Source organism: Solanum verrucosum, unplaced genomic scaffold, assembly GCF_900185275.1.
Source record: "Solanum verrucosum unplaced genomic scaffold, falcon-dt-bn FXZP01000012.1, whole genome shotgun sequence".
Classification (NCBI taxonomy): domain Eukaryota; kingdom Viridiplantae; phylum Streptophyta; class Magnoliopsida; order Solanales; family Solanaceae; genus Solanum; species Solanum verrucosum.
Window position 1 is genome coordinate 1,028,956 of NW_026020063.1, and position 9,587 is coordinate 1,038,542.

The following is a 9,587-nucleotide window of genomic DNA, read 5'->3' on the forward strand; positions in this document are numbered from 1 at the left end:
TTGAAAGAAAGTATAATTGGTTGAAATTATTAGTCGAGAGAAATCCAGAGTTATGACTATACTAAACATTCATGTATAGTATCATATTTCATTGACTTAATTTATTTATCTAGTTGCTAATTTACGGAGTTAATAATATGATCATGCTCTTCGGAGCCTCTAATCGTCTATCCATATTGACCTTATAACTACATCATTAAGCGGTGATGTAATAACCTAGCATGGGCGTACTATATAGTTATTTTCCCATTGTGTAACCAAGTAGTAGGGCTTTCTAGTAATATTCTTGTCCTAGACGCAAATCAATTCTTTATTTTACTATATTAGAAATACTACTCCACATATTTTTCGTTCTATCTCAATGATTTGTCTCCAAGTTTACAAAGAGATTATCCATTTACTTTAGGTGGAACTCATCGGTATCCCTCTAAAGTTGGCACGGATTTTCACTTAGACACCTCAAGATTGTCTTATATATTCTAAACACTTACACAACTTAAAATGTATATTATTAAACACTTTTTCGATAATCAACTAAATTATAAAAGTGTGTATATTACAATTTTGAGTGACGTAAATGAGGACATGTGGCATTTGAGTTTAAAATAATAATTAAAAAACTAATTTCATCAAAGAAAAAATAACAAAAAAATATTTCCTAAACCTCCACTCCACCTTCTATCTCGTATTCTTTTATCGGGTGCAAAGATCTTCTTCCCCATTTTATACAAGGAGTAAGAAATGAGTTTCGCCGGAAAAAAGTTGATAAATCCGTACAAACGTTACCGGAAAGATAAAGTTTTTATCAAAAAGTTCTCGAAAAACAGATTTAATTTCTTTCCTCGATGAACTGTTTTTCCTCTCTTTTGTTTTTGTCAACTTTGATTAATATGTAATATTTATTATTATTAAGTTACATTGATATAGTTATATGTTGGATTAGTATCTTGAACAAAAGTGTAGCACCCGTATATTTTAAGGCAACTAACTCGCTAACCTAAAAAGGTATGCGACAATAAAATTATATTTTTGTTATCTTACATTGCTTGTTGATGAGTTGTTAGGCGAATAAGGTTTTAAATGAATGATCAAGTATTACTTATAGTTCATCGCCATGAGTGTTATATCAAAGCTAGAGGTCCAAGGAAGCCTGGGAAAAATAGTACAAGTTAAAGGTTTCACTACGACAAGTTATTTTATATGATCAAGTATATGTTCTAAATTGGGACGAACATATATATCTCCCAATACATAAGGAGTTTGAGATCCTATTATATTTCAAATTAAAGTTATTTGAGTCTAGTCTCTAAAGAACAAAATTTCTCCTCAATCTCACTTTAGAGTAAAAAGATGTGTGTGTTTTACTTCGCTCTATGCAGAGTCCAAATTTATCTGTGATGGACACGTGACAACCACAAGTTAAGTCGGTCTGATATAATTAAATCAAAATTTTATGTTTTGGATTCATTTAATACAAATCCTAAGTCATTTTAAAATTTGTTCTTACTTGATTCTTCAGCCCTTCTCCTCTCCAAGAGCCCTAGTTGAATAAAATCAACCAAGAATCAAGTGTTGTTCTTCAACCATGCCTAGAATTCACTCAAGTCCCTCTTCGGATTAAATAGACAACCATTCTTCTTGATTAATACTAGTATATGGATCCATATTTTTTAAATTAAGGTATGATTATGTCTCATACTCTCGTATATGTGATATTCTTAATGTTCTAGCTATATTATACAGATAGGATTGACGATGATAAAAAAATTGTGAGCCCAAGTTTCTCCCATTATGATTGATGTGTTAGGTGGGGAGGGAGTGTGTGGACTGATATGGTAGCCGCTGGTAAGTGTTTTGGAGTCATAAATGTGTAGTATATTGTTGATAGTGATACGAAGAATTGGATACTAATAAATTGGTATCTTACCAACTTATTAAACTCATATTTATGAATTATTGCTATGTTTAAATGTTAACTGAGAGGATTTTAGGCCTTAGTTCTCTTATGTGCAAACATTCCTTGGAAAAATGAAGTTTTGAGGATTTGGAGCGTAAAACTATTGAAGCACACCGACGAAAGAATTGGCATTCCTCAGAAGTCATGAACCGGTGTCTCACAAGCTTAATGTCGTCTAGACGGGAAGGACATTGTCTCAGACATGTCATGACCCGAAACCTTGAATTATGAGGGTACCTACCATAACCTACCAATAAGTAAGATGATACATAACTCAGAATAACAAGTAACATGCATATTGGGTAGAAACAATAAGCGACAAGATACAACTAAAATAATTTAACGAAGCAATGGACAATAAGAACAACAAAAGATATATATACAACCAAAACAATTTAACGAAAGCAATGGACAATAAGAACAACAAAAGATTTATATACAACCAAAACAAAAAGATGACCTAGTAGTCACAAGAACAGAGCTATTAAAAGAGTATGAGTCTCAAAAGTGGACCAAAATTACAAATTTGTCTCAAGAATAAAAGACTAGTCAAACTATAAACAGAAGGAGACAAACTGATCGTGGACTCAATAAGCTTACCCTCGATCTCCGAATATCCCCACAGCAAGCTCGAAATCTACGTTGGTGACTAATGCTTGAATATACATCACAAAAATAGATGCAGAGTGTAGTATTAGTACTAAAAAAACAGGTACACAATAGGCATCATAAGTCTATTGAGCTTGAAAAGTAAAATGAGTAATAAAAGTAAGAAGGACAACAACTAGAGGTCACAGAACGGAACGACAACAGAAAACCTAACTATAAGTCACACAAGTCTAATAAAGGATAAATGGTAAGTCAAATAGCTATCTAAACAAATAAATAGACCCCTATAAGCCAATGGGTACACAAAAGAGATAAGGAAACTACTAGCTAAGTGTTAAGAGTATTCCAGAACTGCCACAACCATCCACAAACTTGAATAGAAGTAAAGGCAACCCAAGAACCCAATAGAATCACCAAATCAAGACTCAAACCTGACTTATAAAGGTGTAATCAGACTCAAGAGGAGGCTAAAATAGACGTGTCAGGGCCTCAAATTGTGACTAAAAAGGAACGCAGAGCCTCGAATCGTGGTTAAAAGAGGAAAGACAGGGGCCTCAAACCCTGGATGATAAATATGCACACGAACCTCAAGCTATAGAATAAACAGACTCTAATTACTTCTAAATCCTCTGCTCCTCTTCAAACTGGTAAAAATTGTATAGAAAACCCCCCCTTTAGAGTCACCAAGGACCTTCTTGTCACGCCCCGAGCCTACACCTTGGGCAGGATTGGTACTCGAGAACCACTGTTGGCCCCAAGCGAACCCTTATCCCGACTTAACTCATAGCGGAAGACTTAAATAATATGAAACAGTCTCAAAAGATAAACTCATGCAATAAACTTATAATGTCTTAAAAGAAACATTCAACTAGCCAAAATGGCAACTCAAGTCTCAACATCAATACTGAAAATGGGAAAAAACTCAAGAACTAACAATAACTAAATGTCTATGAAGCCTCTAACAACTGAGATGGACGTCGGGACAAGACCCACGACATCCTAATGAACTAACTGATAAAATAATAAAATGGGATCCTCCTCTGGAAGCAAGGAGGCTCACCAATAACTTTGAAGCTCAACAGGATCAACGATGCGCTGGATGCTAATCCTGGTTACCTGAATCTGCATCATAAAACTATATAGGCCAACTAACATCAGTACATTGAATGTACGAGCATGCAAGAGGAATACTAAAACAAGACATAAACTTGAAAGGAACTGATGGTCTCAACTCAATTCAACTCATTTCAATATAAAGCAATAATATAAATGCAATATAAAGAAAAGCCTTTAAAACATGGATAACAACTCTGTGTATTTAGAAATACAATGGTAACTCAGTTTGTATGCAAGGATACAAATTTAAACTATGTTTGTATGTGAAAATACAAGTAATCTCTGTGTATATAAGAATACAAAATATAATTTTAGGAGTTTCTCTAACCGACAACCATCACTTAAGAGCTATGTGATGATACAACATTTTGCCTCATGCTGCCAGGGCCGTCCTATATCTTACCGGGGGCATAGAACCTAACTACTAAGTGGATCCACTAGTCTATGTTAAAAATCACTAAGGAATCATCTAAAAAGTATGACCCTTTTCTACCCACGTTGGCTACATGGTTTATGGGGACTGTGAGTTCTCTGAACTCTCCCCCATATTGGTGCTCAATACTACTCCCAAAAATAACTATCTCATATGTTTAAAAACATAATTCTTTCTGTGATTTGAGATAATTGCTCAAAAACTATCCCAAAGGCTCTCTTGGAAATCAATGTTTCCTCTCTTGATTAAATGTGAAAACATTTAATCTTTACTGAAAATTAGCTCAAAGGCTCTTTTAGAAATCGGTGTTTCCTTTCTTGATTAAATGTGAAAATATTTACTCTTTGGGAATACATAGTCCCCATATACTCTTTTGAAAAAATAAACTTCACTCTTTACTCTTTACTCAACTCAAAACTAAAGTCTTAAAACAAGTTTAAAGCATTTCCAAAAGACTTTTGAAAGGACTCTACGAACTCTCTAGACTTGGCTCTTAACTTTTCTTGAATTTGAAATTTATGGATTCAAGGCTGTGATTTGTGATGGGAAAGATCTTGTTATGTTTAGGAATGTTTTTAGATAGTTAAACATGAGAAACGATCAAGAAATCACTATTTGGAAGCAAGTCCGCGACGCAGAGATGCATTTAAATATTTGGTCGCGAAATAAATTTTGAGGCAAAAGAGTCCGCAACCTCTCCACGATGCGGAGAGAAAAATTCCAATCTTGAGGAACAGGTCCACGTCGCGGACCTAGTACCCAGATTTTCCCGACTTTTTCCTTCTTCGTGTTTTAACCCCAATTCACCTAAATTTGATTCTTTTTCTCTATTCCTCTTTAGATTCAGATACCCGTACATGTACACAAGAATCTACTCATAGACGGCTCTAAAATCAACACGATTTCATCTACAACACATAACCAAGGAGGAACATCAACTCCAAGCTCAAACATATTCAAAACATCATTTCATAGGGTATACATGCAAATCACACTCAAATTCACATATTCATGAAGAATCAATCAAGTTACCTCATTTTCTTAAAAATCAAGTTTTCATGAGCATGCATGCATGAGGAAACATGAGAATGACTAAGACATAATGGACCATGAGGAACTAAATACCTCAAGATAAGGTAGGGTTGGAGGGAAATATATGGGGATAATGGGACATCATATTGGCCCTGGCCTCCCAAGTAGCACCCTTAACTCCTTGATTCCTCCATAATACTTTCACAGATATGCTTTTTTGTTGAAACTTTGCCAAAAAATTATTTCTTCCTTCATCCCTGAAATTCATACCACATTCAAAATTGATCTTTTTCTTTGACCAACTACATAGCAGTCATAAATTATTGATGATGTCCTAAATTAGAGCAAGTTTTTTTTCATGTTTGATCCCTGTTTTGTTATCTTTGTGTGTATTGTTAAATAGTTTTGGAATCTGTTTAGATTAATTTAGTTTAAGTATTTTTAAGTTAAAAGGATGTTTAAGTATTTTTTTTTAAAAATGAGTAAATTTAAAATTGCTTATAACTATTGTATTTGAAGCTAAAATTATAAAAATATGTCTAAAAGTCATATGGTGAAATTTGTAACTTAACATTTATATTCACATTGAATATACGAATTTAACAGTGAGTGAAGTTATTATATTCGTAATCACAATAATTGGAACACTTAATATCTCTTATATACACAAATTAATACTTTTATTTTTTAATGAGAAATTAGTAGAAAGTATGGTACATATATACTGATAAGTTACACACAAAGGTATGAAAATAGATATTACTATTGTAATAAGGAACAAAACAATGCAAAATAATGGAAAACAGAGGAAAAACAACTCATATTGCTATGGTCAATTAATAATTCTTAAAATATTTAATTCAAGTCAAAATCTGTCACCATCATTCTTAATATTATGTATTCTTAACAAAACAATATAAGTATTTTAAGATTCTGTAACACCTCGGTCTTAGAAAGAACTATTTTTAGAAAGAACTAAATTGGAAAGAGCTAAATTGTGAATTTCGCAAGTTCGCCTTAAATTGTAAGTTTTGAGTAAACTTTAAACAACTATATCATTCAGCACAAGATGAATTAGGTGGCCTATAAGGTATCAACTGAAAGATCTCCGAGTCCTCTTTCCAACACAACCGAGTTTGCTAAATTTCAAGTTCGGATGGGAGAGATATGCCCATTTGAGTTCAGCCTGTCCGATTAAGAAAATTCATCTGAATTAAGGAGGGGTATTTTGATCTTTTCCTTACCCCCACTAGCCTAACTCGTTTTAAGTAATATTTTAGGGGTATAAAATAACTTAGACCAATTTCACAATTCTAAAATACGGTTAGGGTTTTAGAGAGAAGTTCAAGAGGAGAAAGAAAGGAAAAGATTCAAGCGTTCAAGATCTCCTTGCAATCGTCGAGGGATTTTACCTAGGATTTGATCCCAACGAGGTATGTAAGCTTTCATAGTGATGGGTTCATTCACCACACACCAATCATGATTTATATTATCGAATTCATCCATAAATATTGAGAAATTTAAGTTCTTGATGAGTGTTCTTGAGGTGTTGTTCTTCATACTTATTATGATGTATGGTTGAGTTCTTTAGGCGAGGATCTTGTTAATGAGCATTGTTCTGGAGGGTTTTCGAGTAGATTTCCATGTAATTAAGTTGGGTAAACGAATCTAGGAGAGTTTGGAAGAAACCATTCAATTTTAGGGAAATTAGGAACAATGATCCAGAAGAAAAATTCATCGGATTTTCTGGGCAGGGGGCTGGCGCGCTGCGCCAGCAGTTGATGTTTGCATAATCAAGACACAACTTCCAATGCAAGTGTCTACGATTGTACAATAGTTTAGTAACCCAACCAAGGGTTGGGGTCGATTCCCAAGGGAGTGGGCATGAGAATTAGTGATTAAGTACGAAAATGCTTAAGCTAATCGTAGCTAAAGACTTTGGCGAATGAAAACATAACAAATTCAAAAGGGTGACGCAAGTGTGAAGTATCAAATGAGGGTTTGTAAGTAAGAAACAACTAAAACAGTGAAAATAAGGAAAAATACAAGTATGGAGACGGGATTCTTGGGATGTGATAGGAATACGGGGTAGACTAAATCATGGGGTACATGCTTTTGATAGTAAATTCATTGAGTATTTGTGACTAGGCTAGACTTTAAGGGGTATAAGCTCTCTCGAGCAGCTTACCCCGTTTCAAGTGCGTTTCTCTCGGAATCAGCAGTCCTAGGTCAATTCGCCTCCTTGCTATGATAGAACCGAGGAAAACCACTTTAGGGTGGCGCAAAATAGACTCGTCTTGGGATGGCATGATAGTGTTGCTAATGAAGCCAAACCAGAACCTGGAAGCGATGTTCATGTCCCTCTTCTCAATGGGAACTCCTGTATCCATCCACCTCGGGGTGGTGTCAGAAATCATCAGAGCCAACCAACCCTCAAGTCATCCAGGGACTGAACAATCGGCAACCCCTCGTAAAGGAGTGCAGAGTGTAGCGGTCTACCTAATACAATATTAATATGCTCGCTGTGACACTTTACCTCCTTGCCTCTGACCATGACCGACTTCACCGGTCGAAACTCACTTGCCTTCTTCTTGTTCTTAGGCACCAACTCCCCATAAGTAGTGTAAAACTCTCTTACCCAGGAGGGAATGTAGGGGTCTCGAGGCCGTGTGAACTGCCCGAATCCATGGTATCGGAGAGTTTCAAGAACATCAGGATGCTTGCCTTCTAGGCCCTCCAAGGATAGTAACTTCTCATCTATAATGGTCCGCAAGCCATCACATTTCAATCTGTTTAACAGCCTCGGTGGAGGAACTATAGGAAGTGCAAGAGTTACTGAGGGTGCCTGAGCTGGCATTGAGTCTGTAGTCGGAAGAGTGGATGCTGAGGGAGTACTAGCGGTTGTGGACTGAGATCTGGCCCGAAGCGCATCCCTTCGGTTAATAAGAGGTTGTTCATCCTCTGGTTTAGAGAAATCTAGCTCAATAGTTGCTCCTTTCTTTGCTATATACTTTTTCCGTTTGCCTTTATATCCCGGTGGGAGATCTTGCTTTCTTTTCTGTGAAAGACGTGATCCTCCTTCATTTATTGTAATCCCTTTTGCCTTTTTCTGAGGTGGCTCGATTAGATTGGTGCATATCATATCTGCAAAAGATCGAGAAGAAACTCAAATGCAAGTATATAAAAGTATTGCAGGCAGACTCGCCGATCCAGTCGACGAGTCGCCAAACTTCTTTGGCATGCTAAGTTGAGCTCGCCGAAGGGATTGGCTCAACAATTAAGACAAGTTGGCGATGGTAAGGTCCTTTCAGCGAATCGCCAACTACTTTTAGCGAGCATGGGTTTGCCCGCTGAAAGTTACAGTGCATGAGGGTTCCAGGGATGCAGATAAAGGGCGATAAGAATACTTTTGGCGAGTCGCCAAGTGCTTTCGGTGCACTCAGACTTCTCGCTGAAAGTTACAGTATCAAATATCAATCAAGGCGCCAAATTATCGGCGAGATGGGGACATTAGGTGAACCGCTGAGTCATTCGGCGAGCTCGACCTAGCTCGCCAGTCGACCCAACGTGCCTGTTTTCAACCCATCTTATCGAATTCCTTCTCGCAACCCTCGAAAATAAAATCAAAGCATGCGCTCATGGAATTCAAACAAGACTCATACTACCCATCACTCCGGAATACTGAGACTTCTCCCGGATTTGCCGAATTTGGTCATTTGACGATATTTGCTCTTAAGAGTGGTGTCACCCACTCTATCATTGAGCAAATTTTTGACATTTAGCACAAGCGTGGGCTACTCAGACTTCACCCAATCAATTTAACAACACGCAATCACAATCCAACTCATTAAAAAGCATAAAAGCTATGGGCATTTGGCAATCAAACATTACGACAAGATTTTCAAGTTAAAGTATGCATTTCATCATTCAAATTCTATCAGAGAGGCCCAACACACATCACTAAGAGACAATTATTGCAAATGAGTAAACAATTTTCGAATGTACACTTGGGATTTGGAAACCAACCTTTGATGCCAATTAAATTGAAAGTATCCCAACTCCAAGCACAAATCAACAAACTAAAATGCTAGAAAAGAGTTAAAATAAAGAAAATACTACCTTAGTGTGAATTTAGGATATTTAAGAGCGAGGGAAAGTGAAGAATTTCAAATTTGAAGTCTCTTGGCCATTATAAACCATCTAGTTCGCGCCTGTTCGACGACGTTAGTCACACTTGCTGATTCACTTGGCGATTCGCCGAGTGATCACTTGCCCACCAATTGCTAAAGTTCTTTTAGTTTCTTGGGGTCAAGACGACGATCTGCATGGAGGTCGCCAACATGGTCGGTGACACGCTGAACTATTTCGTAAGTCCACCGAGTTTTACAAGCTCTGACTCAACTTTGAATTGAGCCAAATGATGGGTCGAGTCGGGCTCGC